This window comes from Pinus tabuliformis, chromosome 2_2 (assembly GCF_031772625.1).
Source record: "Pinus tabuliformis cultivar Carrire ecotype Pingquan chromosome 2_2, CPIR1, whole genome shotgun sequence".
Lineage (NCBI taxonomy): Eukaryota > Viridiplantae > Streptophyta > Pinopsida > Pinales > Pinaceae > Pinus > Pinus tabuliformis.
The window spans coordinates 456,453,121-456,476,055 of NC_142300.1; the positions used below are offsets into that span (position 1 = coordinate 456,453,121).

Genomic DNA, 22,935 nt, shown 5'->3' on the forward strand with positions numbered 1-22,935 from the left:
ACCTGGAACTAATTATTAAATATGGACATTAATGCCACTCATGTAGTAGAGTACCCCATAAAGGGTTTCTCGGAGATCATTTTTACCATATGCACGAAGGTAAATGGGGCACTGTTGTTGGGAGGATGCAGCACCTGCTGCAAAAAGAAGACCAACAATGGAGAAAAATGTTATGGTCAATGCATGCAGCACCTGCTGGAGCAATCTGAATCCTTGGACACTTATTAATTTAGTTGTGCTAGAAAATTGTAGTGCAACTAGCTGAGTACATAAACAATAACAAAAGAGTGCACCTTAGAATCTTGAGATTAAAAAAATGCAATTGAGGAACCATGTTGCTCTTCTCTGTATGATTCTTCTTCGAAGAGTTGAACCCATCCCCGAACGTCTTAGAACGCTGGCAAGATCCCATGTTCCTTAAAGACACGTTGAATGATCTTCTATAACATGTGTGTTAAAGAGAAGCAATTCAACGTGTGGAGTGCTAAGTATAGGAATGCATAACAAATTAAATGGTATCTTGCAAACTCAAAATGTCTATCATTTAATCAGTTCTGCTACATTAGATTGAAATACTTGACAATGTGTCATTTAGCCTTCAAAGCTAGAGGAAAACCTAGAATTTTATTTAAATTATTCCCATTGATTCTTCATAGATCTCATTTGCAGATTACATCTCATTGATCCAATTTTAATTGTTGACTAAATGGATGAAAATTTGTTTGCTAGACATATGGTAAATGGTAATGTTGAGTATCAATCAGCCATATATAATAAATTATAAATCATCTACAAATTCTGAGTAAATCTGACAAACTGAATGCTACCAGTATACCTGTAAGTGAAAACCTAGAATTTTATCTTAATTATTCCCACTGATTCTTCATAGATCTCATTTGCAGATTACATCTCATTGATCCAATTTTAATTGTTGACTAAATGGATGAAAATTTGTTTTCTAGACATCTGGTAAATGGTAATGTTGAGTATCAATCAGCCACATATAATAAATTATAAATCATCTGCAAATTCTGAATAAATCTGACAAACTGAATGCTACCAGTATACCTATCAGTATTTCCTTTAAATTACGTAATTTAAGAACAGACAAGGACATGGTTTCACCTAATTATTTCTCATTCATCATTAACTGAATTCATTACCACAATTTACTGGGGAAGTGAAAATAAAAAAATGAAACCATGATTGAAATTTCAACTTAATTTGATTTACGTGGTAGTGGTAACCTGTATTATCTAGTAAGAAAGGTATTGCAAAACAGATTTGGAAAAAATTAAAAAATGAGAACATCCATGAAATAGTAGAGATAGGTATGTTTAAATATGAGGTACCTGCAAACATTCTAATTAGCTGAACGTAGAGTATGAAAAAAAATTGTGTTATGCAAGCCAAAATATGGCAAGAATCCAGCGGGAACCCAGATGGAGGAGTCGCAACAACTCTAAAAACCATCAAGGTTTCATACAAAAATACAGCCACAGGATGGATATCGGACAAAGCAAAAATGCCAGAACTTGAACTGATTTGAAATGCAAAGGAATACAGGATAAGAATGACTAGTCTCTCCAATAGCCCAATAATAGATGCCAGTAATCAAAAGGAAGATACAATGACCAGATAGAACCAATGAGCGTGAACAGTGTCAATAAACACTCAAGATGTGTTTGGCGACATAGGGCTATCATGATTGATCAGGAAGACAGTCCAATGAGCGCAGAGGAATACAGAATGTAATGGCTCACGGCTTTGTTTGCAAAGGGGTACTTTTCCTGTACTGAAATGATTTCTAACATCATTCTGTTATTAAAAAAAAATAAATAAATAAATAATAATATTAAGAAATTGGAATGGGTGTGGTAGCGATTTCAACGTTACAAATGAAGAAGAAGAAAATCTATGTAGCACATTCCTCCATATGGGACAATGCTGCAATTGAAAATGGGATCAAGGGCTTTGATTTAATAATGAGTAAAAATCAATGGTATTCAACATTTGATTATGGAATATCTAGTGAAAATGACTGTAAAAAAATATGAAATCCAGGCCTACCTGAGCAATATATCTGCGTGCTCTTCTAGAAATAGGGAAATTAGATAGCACATTTTCTTGTGAAGCCTAGGAAATAGTCGATGATTTTCCATTGAAAGAAAGAATTCTATAATTGTTGTCCGCAGCACGGGCATTCTTCAATAAAGTGGCTGCCATCTCCTTCTTGTATGCTTTTCTGGAAGGGGATGGGGAAGGGGAGAGGACATGGGTATCATCACTGTCCTTTTGCTTCTGCGTGATCATGGATCTAGCTACCTCCAAATCGATGGATCCTCTTACCAAGATAAATTTGTCACTCTGTGATGGCAAAAACAATAAAACCAAATCCTGATTCACACTTCCAACTGAACGTACCAAAAAAGGGTATCGACTTAAAAAAATTTCAATGGCTGAGCAGAGAGGCTGGTAACCTGTTTCCCCCTAGCCACATTTCATTGTAATAAACCCAATTGAGGGAATGACATGTTTGTAGCATATAAATTATCTGTAAAAACAAGGAGAGAATGCATACACTGTGTTTATTCATTGAAGCACCCTATTTTTGTAGAGGACGAAGACATCGCTCCCCCGTGGAAGGCCTGTTGGAATTCATTGAATGACAAGACGATTCCATTACTCCTACTCTAGAACAATAACTAGACAAAACACAATGTATGACAAACAATCAATGTGCCTAAATTTAAACTTGCAAAACAAAAAAAATCAATAGTGCAAAGGAATTTGAATTCTAAAAGCTAGGGTTCTTCAAAGAAGGCACAAGATCTTGTTGCCACAGGTAGGCCCATTGAAGGAGAAGAGAGGAATCTTGCTTATGGGTGCCATAAACTTGATGGAAGGTCTCGTACCTTGAAATAATTACTCAACACAGCGACATGGGCATTCATGCCATACTAGCAGTACAGTCCCCTTCAAATGGTTGGTGGAAGATCAACTTTGGACATTAGGATTTCTTAAAAAGAAGCATTGTGGTATATGGAGGGCGGGAACTAAAAACAGTCATTTCGAGACTACCCACTCCACTTTGAAATTTACCTGTGCAGTGCCCAACCGATTTCATCCAAGATCGTGCATAAACTGAGAAACCTCTGCAATTTCTAGGTTTTTGTCATAGAAATCCTGGCAATTTCCAGTTTTCCGTCACGGAACTCCTCGCAGTTAAAACCCAAAGTCATTAAAAACAAATCATCCTCGCAGTTAAAACCAAAATCATTAAAAACAAATCATTGAAAACTAAAAACAATCGAGACTACACACTCCATTTTGAAATTTATGCCCTTGCCATTTGAAATTTACCTGCACAATGGCTAGGAGATTCAAGCAAGATCCTGGACGATTGAAATTTATGAGCAGATTCAAGAAAGCGAACATGGATTCGTAGAACAGTGTTTCATAAAACCTACGGAAATTGTTATTTATATAGTTTCAAGGAGGTAAGATAGGGATAGTTTTAGTTATAACGAGAACTTTAATCTAATGGTCGTAAATGTTTTAATCGTCTAACATGAAATCAAACGAATCATAGCAAGACAGATAAGGCAAGAGGAAAGTTGATTTCAAACAAAACTTGTTCTCCATCTTAATTACGTGAAACGGTTACAAAAGAGACACTCTGAAAATGCCCCCATTTTTACATAAAAGAATTGGAACCTCATCACTCTACAAATTGGCATTTGAGTTTTCCAGCACAAATTTTGTCCATTCATTTTCTATGGAAGCAATTCCCAAATCTAAAGTAGGTTGTCGTAACTCAAGGTCTCTAGCCTTACTACATTCAATAGATAGCAACTGTTTTTCCAAGTCTCCTCAAATTTCTTCCTACAGATACAACTTCACAACTTCCTAGTAATGCTCAATTCAAGTCAAAATATGAGCTAGAAAAATTATGGTAGCATATTAGTAGATGAAAAATGTCAATGTCTTGCCAATCTTTTGAAAATAACAATCTCACATATAAGGCTATGGGTTATGTTTTTGAGTCTTGTGTTGGCTACCGTTGTAATGAAACAAAATTGTTTTAATGATGTGACATAAGCAAAAAAACAGATAAATCATCCTCATCATACTTCAATTGATTCTGGCAACAAGGATATAAATAATTGAAGTTAATCTCCTTGTTTACAACGGAATGGTATCAAACAAGTAGATAATTTAAAAATCAAATAGATCAAATATAACAACTTAAAAAAAACCTTGCAAAAAAGATGTAGGAGGAATTTTGAGAAAAGACCCAAACAGTTAAATAATATATAAAAGGAAAATATTATCTTAAACTTGGACAACATTTTAGAAAAAAGAACCCTAAAGACCAACCAAGAAACGAAACAAATATTTTTTCTTGTTGAAACCATGTAACTCTACTATACTTGTAGATTTAGCGAGCCTCAAATGAAGAGGTTTTCCTAGTTTATGTTGGTTCCAATTGATCGAATCATGCACCATTAAAAGAAACAAAATATTGAAGTGACAGATATAGCTGAGATAAAAAATGCACATATCATAAGATTTTTTTTCAAATCTCTCATAAATGCATCATCATGTACAACAAAAAACCTGTTATATCGAAAGCTAAGTCCACCCTTAAGGACAATGAAGCTTTGAAAAATAGCAAAAAATAGGATGGGCTCATTGCCCTCAAAGACCTTAAGCCTAAACTGGTTCTGCTTTCAATGATTCAGCCATTATAATCATTAGTGATAGGCTAGGAGTTCTTTCTTCTAAAACACCCCCTTTTAAATCCAAGTGCAAAGCAAGTATTTTTAATTTTCCTCTCTAGGATAAGCGTATCACATAATATAGCAATCACCACTGTAAAATTTTCATTGTTCACTTGATGGCATAGGCAATTTGTTTTTACCATTTACTCATCAAACCTGAAGATTGCCAATACAACCAATAAATGGTTGATTTTCTTCTTTTACTGGAGTTGTTTTGAGAAGGCCCTTAACATTAAATCATTGTCGTTTCATGTTAGGTCCCTATAATACTAGTGATTCCCCCATTACTATTGTCATTGTAGCCCTTATTGTTATTGTTTTGCCCCTATTGTCCCCATATTATTATTATTGTGCCCCATAGAAGCCCACTATTGTTATTGTTGTGCCCTTATATTATTATTGATATGTTGACTTTGATTATATTGAACCCCCTAGACTCCTATATATAGAAAGGAGGTGTTGTCATTTGTATCATTGAAGAATTATTCATTTGTGTAATGTAAAGGGGGTTTCCCCCTCGAAGAGGCTGATTTATAAGGTGTTGATCTTTCTTTTCTATATTTCTGTGAGCTGGTTTCATAACATTTGGTACGAGAGGTTTGGATTCTAGGGTTTCACTGCTCCAAATAGGTCATCATGGCATTTGCGCTATAACTATTTTTCTACAATGTTTCAGAAGCTAAACCGAAAAACCATTTGAGCCGAAATCATTATGAACCTCGGGTCCGAATTTCAGATCTTCTCTTGTTATATTTTCGGAGATATGATCTAAGGTAGTTAAGGTTTTTGCAAACTCTCGAATTACATTCCAAACATGTGACCTTGGAAAATTCATCATAACTTTCTCTCTGAGTATCAGATTGAAATCCCGTAAGAAGTTACAGAAAAAGGACGGACTGTAGTTTTCTGTGTATCTTTTTCAGATCCGAAGGTCGAAACAATGACACATGGCACATCGTACAAGTGCGCTCTACTTAAAAATTATATAATCACGTCATCTTGGGAGATTGGGCATAACTCTTTCTTGGAGAATCCAATTTTGATCAGACTGGTGGCATTAGAAAGAGAGCTCAGAGGGCTACTGTAGGAAGAAATTCTAGACATTTCATATCCTCAATTACAAATATACAATAGATTCAATATCGAGCTTCTACAAAGAAAAAAAAGGTGTGTAGTCTTTTTAAAATTTTGCATAAGTTTGGGTTGAAAAATTAGGTTGAAGTTCAAAGGGCATAATGAAGCATAATTATCATTAATTGATGTCACGAAAAAATAAAATGGAGACACCTAGTAAGCAACCTGAAGGATCTAGCATGACTCATGAAGAAGAGGAAGAAATGCAACATGATATATCAAAATTACGAGACCAAGTGCAACAAACTTTCACTCTCACAAAAGGTAACAGAAGCTAAGATTGATGGTTTAAAGAAATGTGTGGAATCTAAGATGAATGATGTGGAAGCTAATATGAATGGCGTGCAAGTTAAGATGGATGGCGTGGAAGCTAAGATGGATGGAATGGAATCTAAGATGAATGGCATGGACACTAAAATGGAAGATTTGAAGATAGATTTGACGAAGTTGCTACAAGAAATGCTTACTAATGGTGAAAGGGTAGTAAAGGAAACTCATGATGAGAACAAAAGAAATGTTAATCATGATTTCATAGACTCTAATGTTGGATTGAAGACCCACCATGTTCCAAAGATCGATATGAGGAAGTTTTATGGAAAGGATCTCGTAACATCGATACTACAGATGGAGTAATATTTCGATCTCCATAATGTGAAAAACACACAAAAGGTACACATTGCAACTTTATATTTGGAACCAAATCAGTTTGTATGGTATCGATGGCTTTTCTCTCGTAAACAAATTATCACTTGGGCAATTTTTACGGAAGAAATGATAGCACATTATGAGGTTACAAAAAGAAACACTTTTTTTAGCTAATTGATAAACCTCAAACAAAAGGGTTCAATGATGGAGCAGATTGAGGAATTCTAAAAACTGAATATAAGGGTGAAAGATATTCCAGAGGAGCATATGATTGATGTGTTCATAGAGAATTTAAAAGATAACATCCAACATGAGGTTCGCCTTTGGGAACCTGGCTCATTGGAGAAGGCATTCAGCTTGGCAAGAAAAATGGAAAGAAAAATTATGGCAACAAGGAAGCCTACCACTCACAACTATAACGATGGAAGTGTTGTTTCCCCTAGCCTTCCACAACCTACAAGGTTGAAACCCCAACAATTGGAAGAAAAAAGAGCAAAAGAGCTTTATTACAATTGTGATAACAAATACACTAAAGGTCATAACTGTGCTGCGAAGAAATTATTTTACATAGATTGTGAAGAGGAGGAAGAAAAGGAACAAGAAACGTCAAAAGAAGAGGATATACACCAGGAACAAACCCTATAGAAAGAAGAAATGAATTCTACCATATCTTGTAAATCATTGGCTGAAATTACCACTCCTCAAACTATCAAGATAAAAGGACATATCAAGAAGAAAAAGGTAATAGTGTTGATTGATTTGGGCAGTACCCATAATTTTATTCATTTCAAGATATCCAAGGAATTGAATTGCTTCCTAATTCCAACACTAGAGTGTCAAGTGATGGTTGCAAGTGGAGGAACCATAAATTGGTCTGGAAAGTGCCATAATATCAAGCTATCCATGGGATAATATGTATTGAATAGCCCAATGATTTCCATTCCAATGGGTGGTGCTAATGTTGTACTAGGAGTCTAATGGTTACAATCCTTTGGTACAATAGCTTTTAATTTTCAATAACTTTTCATGAAATTTTCTTCGGAAGGAAAGGAAGTAGAATTAAGAGTTATCACAGGGAAACTAGGAAAGATAATCAGCTCTAATGGAATGACAAAGCTTCTAAAGAAAGAACAACGAGGCATAATTGCACAATTATGTTCGCTAGAGGTTCCCACATAAAAATCATCTATTTATCCAGATCTCCAAAAAGTCTTAGACTATCATTCCAAGGTATTTGAGACTCCAAAAGGTCTCCCACCTATTCTTCATCATGATCATGCTATTCATTTGAATCTAGGAAGCATTCCTTCAAACATCAGGGCTTATAGATATTCCTATGCCCAAAAGAGTGAAATTGAACGTATGGTTGTAGAAATGCTAGAGGCTGGTATAATTCAATCTAGTCGAAGTTATTTCTTTGCTCCAGTAGTATTGGTGCACAAGAAGGATGGATCATGGCACATGTGTCCAGATTATAGGGAGCTCAACAAGCTCACTATTAAATATAAATTTCCCATTCATGTCATTGATGAACTATTGGATGAATTGCATGGATCAATTTACTTCACCAAGTTGGATCTTCGTTTAGGATATCATCAAATCAGAATGAAGACTGAAGACATTCCGAAAACAACATTTAGAACTCATGAGGATCATTATGAATTTTTGGTCATGCCTTTTGGCCTTACCAATGGACCTTCTACATTTCAAGGTTTGATGAATTCCATTTTCAAACCCTTCCTTAGAAAATAGTGTTAGTATTTTTTTATGATATACTAATCTATAGCAAGTCTTGGAAGGATCATATTCAACATGTTCACAGGGTGCTCAAACTATTGGAGGAGAAACAATTATATTCAAAAAGCTCCAAATGTTTCTTTGGAGAACAAGAGATGGAATATCTGTGTCATATTGTATCTCATGAAGGTGTTAATGTAGACCCTAGCAAAATTAAAATGGAAAATCTCCACATCCATAAAGCATCTGCGAGGATTTCTCGGGTTGACAGGGTATTATCGCCAGTTTGTTAAGAATTATGGGAGAATAGTAGCACCTCTAGCAACATTATTGAAGAAAGATGCATTTTTATGGCCTCCAGAAGCAATGAAGGCCTTTGAACATCTTAAAGAGGAAATGTGGCAAGCACCGTCTTAGTTATTCCGGACTTCACAAAAACCTTTATTGTGGAATGTGATGCCTCAGGAAATGGAATTGGTGTTGTTTTAATGCAAGAAGAAAGACCCATTGCTTTCAAAAGTATTCCAATCAAAGGAATGTATTTACGCAAAGCTATTTATGAGAAGGAAATGTTGGCAATACTACATGCACTTAAGAAATGGCGACCATACCTAATGGGAAGACACTTCATGGTAAAAACAGATCATGATAGTTTGAAATACTTTTTAGAACAAATATTATCTTGAGAAGAGCAACAAAAAGGGGTCACAAAGATGTTGGCTTATGACTATGAAATCATATACAAAAAAGGGAAGCAAAATGTTGTGGTAGATGCACTCTCAAGTAAGGATGAGGATGTGGAAGAATTTCTTTGTGCCATTTCTATTATCCAACCAAATTGGATAAACGAAAAAAGGGATGAATGGAAGAATGACGAAGAAGTGTGGAAACTCATTCAAAAGATACAACAAGATCCCAGTACATCTGATACATTTAGGTGGAAAAATGATTCGTTATGGTACAAAGATCGCTTATACCTATGTCAAAATTCCCAACTCAAACAAAAGATTCTTATGGAATCGCACACCTCTCCCTTAGGAGGGCACTCGAGATTTTTTAAAAACTTACCAAAGGGTTAAGAAGGAGTTTTTTTGGGATGGCCTGAAATTTAATATTCAAAAGTTTGTGGTAGAATGTTTGGTTTGACAACAAAATAAAGTTGAAACAATTAAGACCCCAGGTCTATTACAACCTTTATCCATTCCAAGTCAACGTTGGGAGGAGGTTTCAATGGATTTCATCACAGGTTTACCCAAGTCAAAAGGAAAGAGTGTCATCATGGTGGTAGTTGATAGACTTACCAAGTATGCACACTTTTGTGCATTATCTCATCCATTTAAAGCCAGTACAGTTTCTACTGGATTTATGGAAACAATCCAAAATCTACATGGAAACCCAAAGATTATTGTAAGTGATAGAGATCCCATTTTCACTGGAAATTTTTGGACAAAATTATTTTCTTGTCTTGGTACTCAGTTATCTCATAGCTCATCTTATCATCCTCAATATGATGGGAAAACTGAGATAGTAAACACATGTTTGGAAGGATATATTCGTTGCTTTGTATTTGATAAACATACATAATGGGTCAAATGGTTTCCTTTGGCTGAATGGTGGTATAACACTTCCTTCCATATTGCAGCAGAAATGACCCTATTTATGGCACTTTATGGATATCACCTGTTGTACATCACATCATATTTAAGAGAAAATTCTAAGGTTCAAGCAGTGGAATATCACATCGAGCATCAACAACAAGTTCTCCAACTCTTAAAGGATAACCTAACTTTGGCACAGAATAGAATGAAACAACAGGCAGATCAACATCGCAATGAAAGAAGTTTTGATATAGGTAACTGGGTATTTCTACAGCTACAACCATATAAACAAATGTCCCTCAAGCAAGCTAAGAAGGATAATAAATTATCACCCAAGTATTATGGTTCATACAAGGTGTTGCAAAAGATTGGTACTATGGAATACGAATTGGAGCTTCATGCAGCTTCCCGAGTGCACCGAGTTTTCCATATTTCGTGCTTAAAGAAGGTTATTGGTGAAAAGCTCCCAGTTCAAACAATATTGCCAAAACTTGACGAGGAAGGAAAAATCATATTGAAACCTAAAGCAGTCACAGAAACAAGAACTCGACAGTTGCGAAATCATCAATTTCGGAGTATCTTGTCAAGTGGAAGAACTTACCTGTGGAAGATTCCACATGGGAGGATGAGAATTTTATACAGAAGCATCCAGAACTAATAAAGCATTGAGAACAACACTTTTTTGAAGGAGAGGGGCATGTTAGGTCCCTATAATACTAGTGATTTCCCCATTACTATTCTCATTGTAGCCCTTTTTGTTATTGTTGTGCCCCTATTGTCCCCATAATGTTATTATTGTGCCCCATAGAAGCCCACTATTGTTATTGTTGTTCCCTTACACTATTATTGTTATGTCGGCTTTGATTATATTGGACCCCTTAGATACCTATATATAGAAAGGAGGTTTTGTCATTTGTATCATCGAAGAATTGTTCATTCGTGTAATGTAAAGGAGGTTTCCCCCTCGAAGTGGCTGATTTCTAAGGCATTGATCTTTCTTTTCTATATTTTTGTGAGTTGGTTTCACAAAATTTCACAAGGTTGCTAATTTGCCTCTTCCATTTTTAGATATACTTGTATCTATACTTTGAGGCCATGCATCAAAATTTGATTTAAACATGACAATTTCAAATCCTTCCATAATACGAGTTACCTGAGCCTGCTTCAAATTTCCTTTACTCGCAATCAACTCTTTTGCAGCTTAGCTTCCTGCTTTTCTATCCTCAAGCGATGTGTTCCTACCCATCCAAATAAATATCTCAATTCCACAGTCTAACATGAAGCTCTCATTTGTGTTCATTTCTCTTGTCAATGAATTTCCTTCAATGGGTTTTGCATGACCTTGTTGTATGAAGAATATCTTTGCTAGAAGAGCTTCAGGTTGTGATTCATCGTCGTTGTTGGACCTCTTGGCAAGAGGAGCAAAGCCACCAAAAAAACTCACGTCTACCTTTCTTTTAGATAACCTAGCAACATTGACAAGAAAATCACCTCAATCGTATGCATATTTTACCTTTTATTCACGACAATAATTCAGCGGAACATATCCTTTCCATCTTTTGTCCGAGTTGCACCAACCATGGTACTAAGGAAAGTCAACAAATTAAATTGGTTATATTTATTTAGATTAAAGATTTCGGAAATTAAATGGTAATGAATAAAGTCAAATGTTTAACTTAAACGAGAATATATAACAGCTGACGGAATAAAATTCCTATGCACTTCTGCTAAATTACAAAAAAATCCTTTGTTGAAATTTCTACCCTGATTCTAAGTCATGTCCAACCGGTGAGTCAGCACTAGATGTGGCCGGTCCTGCTCCTTTCTCTCCCCTCTCTTCGTAGAAGTCATTTGCATCGATGACATTTATGCATCTGTGGGAAATTTGCTCGAAACTCTGCAAATATAGAATATTTTTAACAGACAAATTAGCAATTTAATGTTCCCTGGAGAGCTAGTCACAAAACTTCCTAAAAACAATTTGCTTACCAGAAGTAGATGAAGCTCATCGTCTCCGTCTATGTCTGGTGACACGTCCTTTCTCGCTAATAAAATGTCCACGTAGTTGAAGTCATAAACCTGAGAGGCGACGAAAACTTCGTTCAAAGTTGCCGCTGTGATCTGGAATTAACTCCCAAATCATGATTCTTCAACAAGCAAAGCATTTAAAAGGTAGCTTACCTCTGAATCTTCCAGAACCCCGTTGAAGGTTCTTGACAAAGTTTGATTCTTCCTCTCCTTCTGACATATGTCCTGACTCATTGTATTCTCCTTTTCCTAAGGCTTTGAATGCAGATTCTCTCATGTCTGATGGTCCCCCTTTTCTCATTTTGAAAGCAGTTAGGATTTCGTGCAACTGTGACATGGTAATGCTTTGAAGATTCTGCTTTTCTTCTATGGCCGAAACTTTTGATTCAAACTTAGAAGACAAAGATCTTAGAACCTTTTCAACCAAAGTAGCTTCTTTTATCTCTTCACCCAAGTTTTTCATACAATTAACAATCTCATCTATACGTAAGAAATAATTAGCCACACTTTCATCATTGTGCATTCTGAGATTTTCATATTGGATTTTGAGAGTTTGTAGTTTTTCACGTTTTACCTGATCATCTCCTTCATAGCTCAGAACGATCTTGTCCCATATTTCTTTTGTGGTTTTGGGCTGCATAACCTTGACGAATTCTGATTGAGATAAACTCCCTAATAGAGTATTGATAGCTTTTGCATTTATTTCATACTGCTTCTTACCAGCCATATCTGTAGGAGTTGCTGATGGAAATGTGTATCCTGTTTCCATGATATCCCAAACTTCTATACCAATAGATTTAAGATAGGTTGTGATTCTTACCTTCCAATAGACGAAGTTGCTTCCATCAAAGATAGGTGGCTTGATAGATGCTTCCTTTCCGTAGTTGCTCATGATGATAGATCTTCCTTCAAGTGATCAAGCTTCTTCTGAAGGACCTGGCTCTGATACCAATTGTTGGAAATAATACTGAGAGGGGGGGGTGAATCAGTATTATCAAATCAATTATTTTTCATTTCACAATCAGATGTGTATACGCTACTTTAGCTATGGGAAACTGCGTATATACGCTACTGTGTCTAAAGAAACCAGCGTATATCAGAAAGCTTAAGATTCATTAATTGATGATCTTTAATCAGTGCATCAGGACTTCATTAATCATAAGAACAGTAAACAGGAGCAGTAAAATAGAACAGATCATCACACACATGGACACAAAGATATAAGGTGGAAACCCAATGTGGGTGAAAACCACTTGCTGCAATTCGTCTCTATCTTCTTTTAATTAGAAACTTCTTTTTACAATGATTCTGTATTGGTGCAGTCTTATACCAGTATGCAGGCTGCTACCTGCAGAAGGCTACAACCTTCTCTCATTCTCCAGCTTCTTCTAAAAGGGAGCTACAACCCCCTTAGCTCTTGTACTAGCTGAGGTACTAGTACGTAGGTGCTGACCTACAGAAGGGTACAACCTTCTCTTTTCTTTCAGGGACCACGTTTCATAAATTTTCAGACTGGATCCATCAATAACATCAATCAAACATCAAGTATATCTGCATCAACCAATCTCCTTTGCACCAAACAAAACTGAATCAAATAGTCACTTCTCTGAATGCTGTACCCAGAAAACAGTAACAGTAACTAGACACCAATTCTAAACCCAGAACACTGCAGCAATAAACAGAGGTAGCTAAAAAATATTTCAAGAGACGTACGCTACTTCAATGTGTACACCCTACATACATACACTTCTGAATTAAGGCCAACTAGCGTATACGCTATTCTGCATTACAAAACTAGCGTGTATACGCTCCTTTTCTTCGCTGAACCTGCGAACAGATCTATAAAAGATAATTTATCCTTTTCACTTATTCAGACATCAATTATACCCAAATTATCTGATTTATAGATCAAGTCATGCGCCAAAATAACAAATCAAAATCACACAAAGATACTACTATTCAAGCCTTAAGATCTTGATCCATCAATAGTACTTATCCTTCTTCTTGCATTCAGGTTCTCCTTGATTCAAATCTAGCTATACACCATAACCCAATGACTAGTGTTCCAGATCTAGTTCTTCATGAGATATTCAATGCGTGAGACAATGCATTTGCCTAATGATTTCCTTCCCCTTTTATAGTCTTAGGCCTTATACAATACCATGGTTCAAAACCATAAAGAATCAATACCTTGGACCAAATACCTGAGTTCAACACTTCAGACGAGATACCATGGTCCAAAACCATAGGACCAAATACCAAGGACTAAATACCATGAACCAAAAATAAGTTTTCCCACAGGTACGGGCTTTTTCGTGCATGAAAGTGCATGCATATGCATACGCGACTTTTGATCGGCAATCCCACGTGTACACGCGACTTAGAAAAAGGGAAACTGCGTATACCTCTTTTTCTCTCATTTTGAGAGCCTGAGCAGTGATCTGTCATCTGAGTGAGTTGCCATCAAGGACAACACCTGTGTCATAGTGCCAAACCTGTGTCATAATGCCAACAGAATTGTGTGAGTAATGGGAGACTCAAACGACTCTATTTCTGTAGATGTCAAAATGATTCCTTGGGATGGACAAGAGCATGTTTTATAGACCAGACATGGACCAATCTCTGTTGTTGTATGCAGAGACGAGGAGAAGTCTGCCCTCGTTACTTATTCATAATTTTTCTTGAATTATATGTCGTACTTTTAAAGGGTTGTTCTTTTTCTGTGAGCCAGCTTCATTATTCTTTAACAATTATGTATCTATCATATTGACATGCTTGGACATAAGTAATGCAAATAGGAATTCATGGATATTGTTCATAAGAGATAAGTATTCATGTTATTCTTCTAAAAATAAGAGATTGCATACGACTCTTTTGCATTTAAAAGAAAAGAAAGTATCCATTTTCTTGAAAAAAAAAGGGTGCATATGAATGTCGTTTGCATAAAAGATTAACCAAGTTATTTTCTTAGAAAGATTGCATGGTAAAATATAAATTAGTTGTGGTAATATTTTGGAAAGGAATGTATATGAATCTTCTACATAAAATATAAGTAACCATATTATTTCTTGAAACATTACATATGAAATCTTGAGCATGAAATAATAATAATAATAATAATTATCCAATTTTAAGGTCATGGCTAAGACAGGCACCAAATTGGTGTATGAGACCCCCTTGTTTGTGGGACAAGGGACCTGCCTCTACGCAACAATTTGATTGCTAAGTCTAAAAGGACATACATACTCTACCCCCCTATGGTTTTGAGCCTGTGACCTCTTGAAAGGAAACACACACTTTTATCAATTAGGCCCACTCAATTTGTATACCATTAGGCCCGTCACGGTTATTTTCTTGAAATCTTGAATATGAATTTTGTACATGAAGTGGTAAGAATCAACATTATTTTCTTTAAAGGTTGCATATGAATCTGGTGCATACAATGATAAGAACCCATGTTAGTTTTATTGAAAAAATTGTGTGTTTCTATACTCAAAAGTAAAGGTTATTGTGTTAGATTTCTTGAGAAAGAATATGTGTTCATGTGTAGAAGAATAATAACTATTGTGTTAGCTTCCTTTGGAAAAGAAATATGTTTTTACATGCATCAAGATAGTAGTTGTTGTACTAATATTTTTTAGAAAAAAAGGCTTTGTATTTACATGCACAAAAATCATAGCTATTGTGTTAGTTTATATATATATATATATATATATATATAGATATTAGTAGTTGTGGTATTTTCTTAGGAAAATAATGTGTCCTAATGTGGTGTTTATCTTTGGAAAGATTTCTCTCTTCTTGTGCTAAGAGATAGTGATAACCATCGAGATTCTTTTAAATATTACCGTGTTCATGTGGGAAAAAATAGAATGCAACTATTTCCCTTTATTATGATGCATGTGAAGTAGGGATAAATGAACATGCCTTGGTGATTTTTATGCAATTTAATTTATGCATGTGAGACTTGGATGGTTAGACATATTTCATAATCATACACATGCATGGATAAATATATATGTTTTGTTATTATATGTCATTGATTAATACATGTGGGTGTCAATAAAAAGGCATGTCTTGATACTCGTTATACATTTCATCTACATACGTGTCAGAAATTAGTTGTGCACTTGAGGATGCATGTAAAATAAAAGATCAAAGACATATTTTAACATTATTATGCATGTGCAAGTAAGTGGAACATGAAAGGAAGTTTAAAGCATAACTAGTAAAGATTGATTATTTGGGTTTGATAAATGGATATTTTATATAATCACGACGTGAGAGTTTTCTAACAGTAGTAATTGTAGGAAAGGATTGTGACTTATGTGAAGGATGGATTATATTTAACATTATGACAAGAAATGAATTAATGGTCCATATCGATTGAGGGATTGTCAAATGCAAGATAATCCACTGCAAGGAACAACCAGGGCATAAAGACATAGTGCTCAAGGAATTGTGGGGTAAATGATATCATGATTAATCTAATGCCCTCTATCTAGTTAAGTTTGAGTTTAATATGATATTCTTTGTAATTTTTTTAACAAAGTTCAAGGGATGGACTCCTTTATTACCATTGAGTGAGGGATGAACACCCTCACGAAACTTTTAAAAAATAAACATTCACTATTTTTTTCCTACAACGTTTCCACATTATATCAGTGTCCATCGATGTGTTTACTTATTTTTTTTTCGTTCCCATTCAGCTTTGTTCACTCAGTTCAGCCCCATGAGGAAGAACTCTGTAACACGGTGCAAGGGGTAAATCTTGCCCGTTAATTGATTGATTTATGTATGAATCTGGATTGTGATTAAGGTTTACTTCTTTCTCTGTGGCTAGCTTCTCAATAATGCCTGCAATTTTTCATTTTCTTTATAGATTCCTTTGCCATATGAAGGATGCCTCTCGTGGAGATCCCTCCAGCACTCAGTCTATGTTCTCTGCGTTCGCTATAGGTACAAGTCTCCTGAATCATTATGTTGCTTTGATTTTCTTTGCAAACCCTCAAACCCTGAGTTATTAATCTAACTTCCTTGTAGTTTCTTTCAATGCAAGTCCCAACCTCCAAGTGTCCAATTCTATGGACAGGGCATCCTTTTTCCCAGGCGAGAGAGATTTGGTTTTCAGATCTCTGGAGAATCGAAACCCTAACTGGAGGTAACCTATGTTTTGTTCAGTATATTCTTCATAAACATTTTGCACAGTGTTGATATAATTTCTATTCGGTGCTCTTAATGTTTTTCATTAGAAGCTTATCCTTTTTGTTTGTAAAACACAGGCTTTGATCTGAGCGGGTTTCAATTGGCGGTTGTCACACTGCTTTGATATCCTTTCCCGGGTGCTTTTCGCCTAAGACATGCCCTTTTGACTTGCGGTGAATATAAATGAGGGTTCTTTGGTGTTTAGAGTTGCTAGTTGAATTCTAGGGTACCTTAAAACAAAAATTTTTGGAAAACCCTTCAAGCATTTAGTTTTTTTGAAAGAGATTGTTTCTCTCTTTAACTTATTAAACATTCCAATTTCAGCAATATTTCTTTTAGCTCATCCTCCTTAGTCGGTGTCAACTATTGAGCTAAAAGTGGTGACCTCGGCATATGAATTCTGGGTTTAAGGAAAAATTGTTTTTTTATTAATTTTTTATACTAGCGATGTTGTTATTTACTAAAATAGTTCTTGTATATATGAATGGATGATCCTTATGCTTCAGATAATTTCATTGTATTAGTTTTACTATTTTCTGGGTTCTATTTTCCTATTAGCAGGACCTGTAGGGGACTGGTTCAGAATGGTTATGGAAATGGCTACCTGGTAATCACCCCTTCGCTAACCCAATGTACATCTCTATTGTTATAATCGAAAATAGAAGTATTTCAACCCTTAACGCAATTCTGATACAAATATAAATATGTTCTTTTCCTACATGAAAACATAATTGTTCCTTATTTGTTTATGAATAAGCATGCATGTGGTTCTTCCTTAGCGAAGTCCAGTTTTCCAATGGTTTCTTTCACAGGTTAAAAGATAAGGAAATACACCCTATGTAGTAAAGGAATTTAAGGGTACATGCAATGACCTGAGTTGATGGTATTATTATACAAAGACCTTGGTAAAATTTCATAGTATTAGAATTGAACAATTTCTACAATTATATTTACAATAAATTACACAATTACCATATTATCAAGCTACTATGTTCAGTAGAACATCAACGCTTGGGTATATACCTATTTTACCAAATACAGTAACCAAATATATATCTATTTTCATTCATGAACTCATAGCTTTAGAATAAATCAAAGTTGGAATACTTATCTATCTATGTCAATCCACGAATTCAACTAAGGTGAGACCTTCTCCACCGACCCATAAGAAGGGAAATAAGGTCCACTTCTTCCCCCGAGCTCCACTCCAGGACCACAGGTAACAGTTTAACTCTTGAATTTGGTAATAGACATTAGGACTCTTCCAGTCTAAAATGCCATTGATTCTAATTATGTTCTGAGGTTATCCACTGGCCTAGGTCTAGCTCTGGATATCCCCTCTAACAGAGTGTTGTTTTCCTTACAGACTTTCCTTTTTCCTTTTCTTTAATTCAAGATTGAACCCATTTCTTTCCACTGAGATCTCTTTTTATCTCTAAGAGAGAAAGGTGTAACTGTCTTTAACTGTTCCTAACTACATGGAGGTTGGAATTTGTTTCCTGTCTCCCTTCTTGAATTCTGAGATTTCATAATTACAAAAAAAATATTATTTACTATTTAAATATCCATCTAAAATGTCATTGATCTTTCTTAAGTTCTATTTACTAAAATATTAAACAAGATAAAGTAAATTCTAACTTTTATCCCGAAAGTGTTACACCTTTGCCCCCTAGGTAAAACACCATCCTCGGTGTCCACTGTAGCCCATGGAGCATAGTAGGATAAGCTTTCCTAAGAAGACTTTCATCTTCCCAAGAAGCTTCCTCTGGGCTAAAGTGATTCCACTGCACTTTAGTTTGGGTGATAACTCTCTTCTGCAACGTTGTTTCTATCTTATCGAGAATACACAGGGGTTCTACAAAAAATTCCTTGTCCAATTCGACCTGTCAAAAACATCATTATCACCATTAGTTATTAATTCTAGCTTGGATATAATATAATTCAAATTAATTCATACTTACTTGCACATATTTCCAATTAATAATTTGCTTGGGGTCATACACATACTTCTTTAATAGTGACACGTGAAACACATCATGAACTTCTATGTCATGAGGAAGAGGAAGTTGATAAGCTACTAGTCCTATCTTTTCCAGAACTTGGAAAGGGCCACAGTAGCGGGGTGCCAATTTTGCATAAATACCCCACTGTAAGGTGTTTTTATTTGGTTTTATTTGGACATAAACATGATCTCTGACTTGGAATTATTTGAAACTTTTCTTTTTATTTGCATAAATTTGTTTTCTATCTTGCCCCGCTTTCAAGTTATGTTGAACTTTCTTTACTTCTTGTTCCATTTCTGCTAACATTTCGGGTCCTAGGATCATCTTGTCTTTTGGGTTATGCCAACCAGCAGAGTCCTACACCATATTCCATACAACATTTCATAGGGGCTAATATTTAACGATTCATGGTCATTGTTGTTATAAGCGAATTCAACCAAATGGAGATAGTCTTCCCATTTGGTTGGTTGTTGCATCACATACATTTGTAACATATCTTCCACTACTTTATTCACTTTCTTCATTTGTCCATCCATTTGGGGGTGATAAGCGGTACGAAATGGGATCCGAGTACCTAGCTTTGTAAAAAGAGCTTCTAGAATGCATATGTAAATTTCACATCTCTATCTGAGATTACTACTTTTGGCATACCGTGTAGTTGGAATATTTCCTTCATAAATATGTCTACAATTTCCATCGCCTTATAGGTATATTTAACAGGAATAAAATGACCGACTTTGCTCAACTTTTCCACCACAACCATGACAGAGTCATTCTACTTCCGGGTTCTTGGAAGTCCACTTATGAAGTCTAATGTAATCATTTCCCACTTCCACTCAGGTATAGGAAGTGGTTGGAGTAGTCCAGTGGGGTGTTGATGCTCAACATTAACCTGTTGACATTCTAAACACTTCGCCAAGTATGTCATGATGTCCTTCCTCATTCAAGGTCAAAAATAACTTTTCTTAATTGCAGAGAAAAAATTATGATAACCTGGGTGAGCGGCATAAGGACTGTGGTGAAACTCATCTAACAACATTTGTTTGAAGCTTACCTAATTGGGAACATACACCCTTCCTTTAAAAATCAATAATTTCCTATCTATGCCATACTATGTTGGTTTCCTTGAATCCTACATTTTCTTAGTTTGTTGCCATAAAAATTTATATTCAGGATCCTCAAGGGTAGATTCCTTGAGATGTTCTATCACATCAAACTCTATGCGGTGATACCGAATTTCATACACACATTGAAGCTTTCTACTTAAAGCATCAGCCACTCAGTTTTCCTTGCCTTTAAGGTGTCTTATATCAAAATCAAATTCGCTTAGGAATGTTGTCCACCCAGTTTGGTGTGCATTTAAATTAGGTTGCTTAAAGAAATTAGTTAGACTATTATGGTTTGTCATAAATAAAATTTATTTCCCCAACAAGTAATGGCACCACACTTTCAATGCATGCACTACTGCAGTAAATTCTAGATCATAACCCTAATATTGTTGTTCATGATCTTTAAGCTTTCTTGACTCATAAGCCACCACTTTACCATCCTGCATCAAAACGCCTCCAACTTGCTAACAGTTAGTCATACAAACAGTAAAGTTCCTTTTTGGATCCGCTACTTTCAGCATTGGAGTGGATGCTAACAAATGTTTCAATTGTTTGAAACTGAGTTGAAATTCCATTGTCCCCTTAAAAACTCCCCCATTCTTCTATAGATATGTCATGGGGTAAGAAATTATAGAAAACCTCTCAATAAATTGACGATAATAACTCACCAAACCCATAAAGGATCGAATGTCTTCTACATTTTTAAGGATGAGACAATCTAGGATAGTCCTAAACTTTTCAAGGCCAACAACGATGCCTTTGCAAGATATCACATGCCCCAGATATTGTATTTGTTCCTTAAAAAATTCACATTTGTTGAATTTGGCATAGAGTTGATTTTCTCTTAAGGTTTGGAGAACAATTCTCAAATGCTCCTTATGTTCTTCTGCATTTTTTGAGTAGATTAAAATATCATCAATGAAAATTAGAACGAACTTGTCCAAGTAGGGGTGGAAAATCCCATTCATTAAACTCATAAAGTTTTTTGAGGCGTTAGTCAACCTAAAAGGTAGCACGATAAAATCATAATGGCCATAACGTGTTCTAAACACTGTTTTACAAACATCCTCATCTTTAATTTGAATTTGACGATACCCTGATCGCAGATCGATTTTGGAGAATACGGTGGCGCCTTCGACCTGATCAAACAAGTCATATATTCAAGGCAAAGGATACTTATTCTTGACGGTTAACTTGTTTAATTACCTATAGTCAATACAAAGTCTTAACGTTCCATCTTTCTTCTTTATAAATAGTATAAACACTTCCCATGGGGATACACTTGGTCGGATGTACCCTTTGTCGAGTAATTCCTGTAGTTGCATTTTAAGTTCAATCAACTCAGGAATACTCATACAGTATGGTGCTTTTAACATCGGGGCAGCTCCAGGAATGCATTTTATGGTAAAATCAATGCTCCTTTTTGGGGGCAACCCAGGTATATATTCTTGAAACACATCTATAAACTCCTGCAAAACAAGTATATCTTCAAAAGATGACAATTTATCCTTTGAATTTGCATAACTAACCTACATCGCATATAATTGAAAACCTTTCTGGACTCATTTCTTTAACTAGTTAGCGGTGATTGACCACAACTTAATATTTCTTTTAATGCCTTGTATCTCCTGTCTGTTTCCTTCCTCTATAAGGAAACTGATGGTTTTATCCTTACAATTTACTAAGGACCAATGTCCTTCCAACCAATCCATCCCAATTAACACATCATAAGAACCCAAAGGTAATATATTTATGTTTGGAAAACCCTTCGAGGGTTTAGTGTTTTTCTAAGAGATTGTTTCTCTCTGTAACTTATTAAACATTCCAATTTTTAGTAATATTTCTTTTTGCTCATCCTCCTTAGTCAATGTCGACTATTGAGCTAAACCCGATGCCCTCGGCATCTGAGTTATGGGTTTAAGGGAAAACTATTATTTTTGTTAATTAGTTATACTAGCGTTGTTGTTATTTAGTAAACTAGTTCTCGTATATATGAATGGATGATCCTTATGCTTCAGATAAGTTCATTGTATTAGTTTTACTATTTCCAGGGTTCGATTTTCTCATTAGTAGATCCTTTAGGGGACTGGTCCAGAATGGCTATGGAAACGGCTGCCTAGTCCTAACCCCTTCGCTAACCCAATGTACATCTTTGTTTATATAATCGGAAAGAGAAGGATTTCAGCCCTTATCGCAATTATGGTACAAATATACATATGTTCTTTTGCTACATGAAACCATAATTGTTCCTTGTTTTTTTATGAATAAGCATGCATGTGGTTCTCCCTTAGCAAAGTCCAATTTTCTAGTGGTTTCTTTCACAAGTTAAAAGATAAGGAAATACACCCTATATAGTAAAGAAGTTTAAGGGTGCGTGTAATGACCTAAGTCACTGGCCTTATTTTACAGAGACCCTGGTAAAATTTCATAGTATTACCATTGAACAGTTTCTATAATTATATTTACAATAAATTACACAATTATCATATTCTCAAGCTACTTTGTTCACTAGAACATAAACACTTGGGTTTATACCTATTTTAGCAAATGGAGTAACCAAATATATATCTATTTTCATTCATGAACTCATAGCTTTAGACTTAAGCAAAGATGGAATACTTATCTGTCTATGTCAATACACAAATTCAACTGAGGTGAGACCTTCTCCACCCAACCTTGAGAAGGGAAATCA

At 35.4% G+C, this 22,935-nt stretch overlaps 1 long non-coding RNA gene across 1 annotated transcript in view; it reads right to left on the minus strand.

The window, feature by feature from the left end:
• Positions 1-2,691: 2,691 nt before the first annotated feature.
• The window catches only part of LOC149193224 (uncharacterized), a 92,447-nt gene continuing 72,203 nt past the window's right edge, over positions 2,692-22,935 (minus strand). The window contains exon 3 of the long non-coding RNA XR_016254928.1: positions 2,692-2,915. This is a non-coding gene — a long non-coding RNA (uncharacterized LOC149193224). The remainder of the gene's footprint in view (positions 2,916-22,935) is intronic.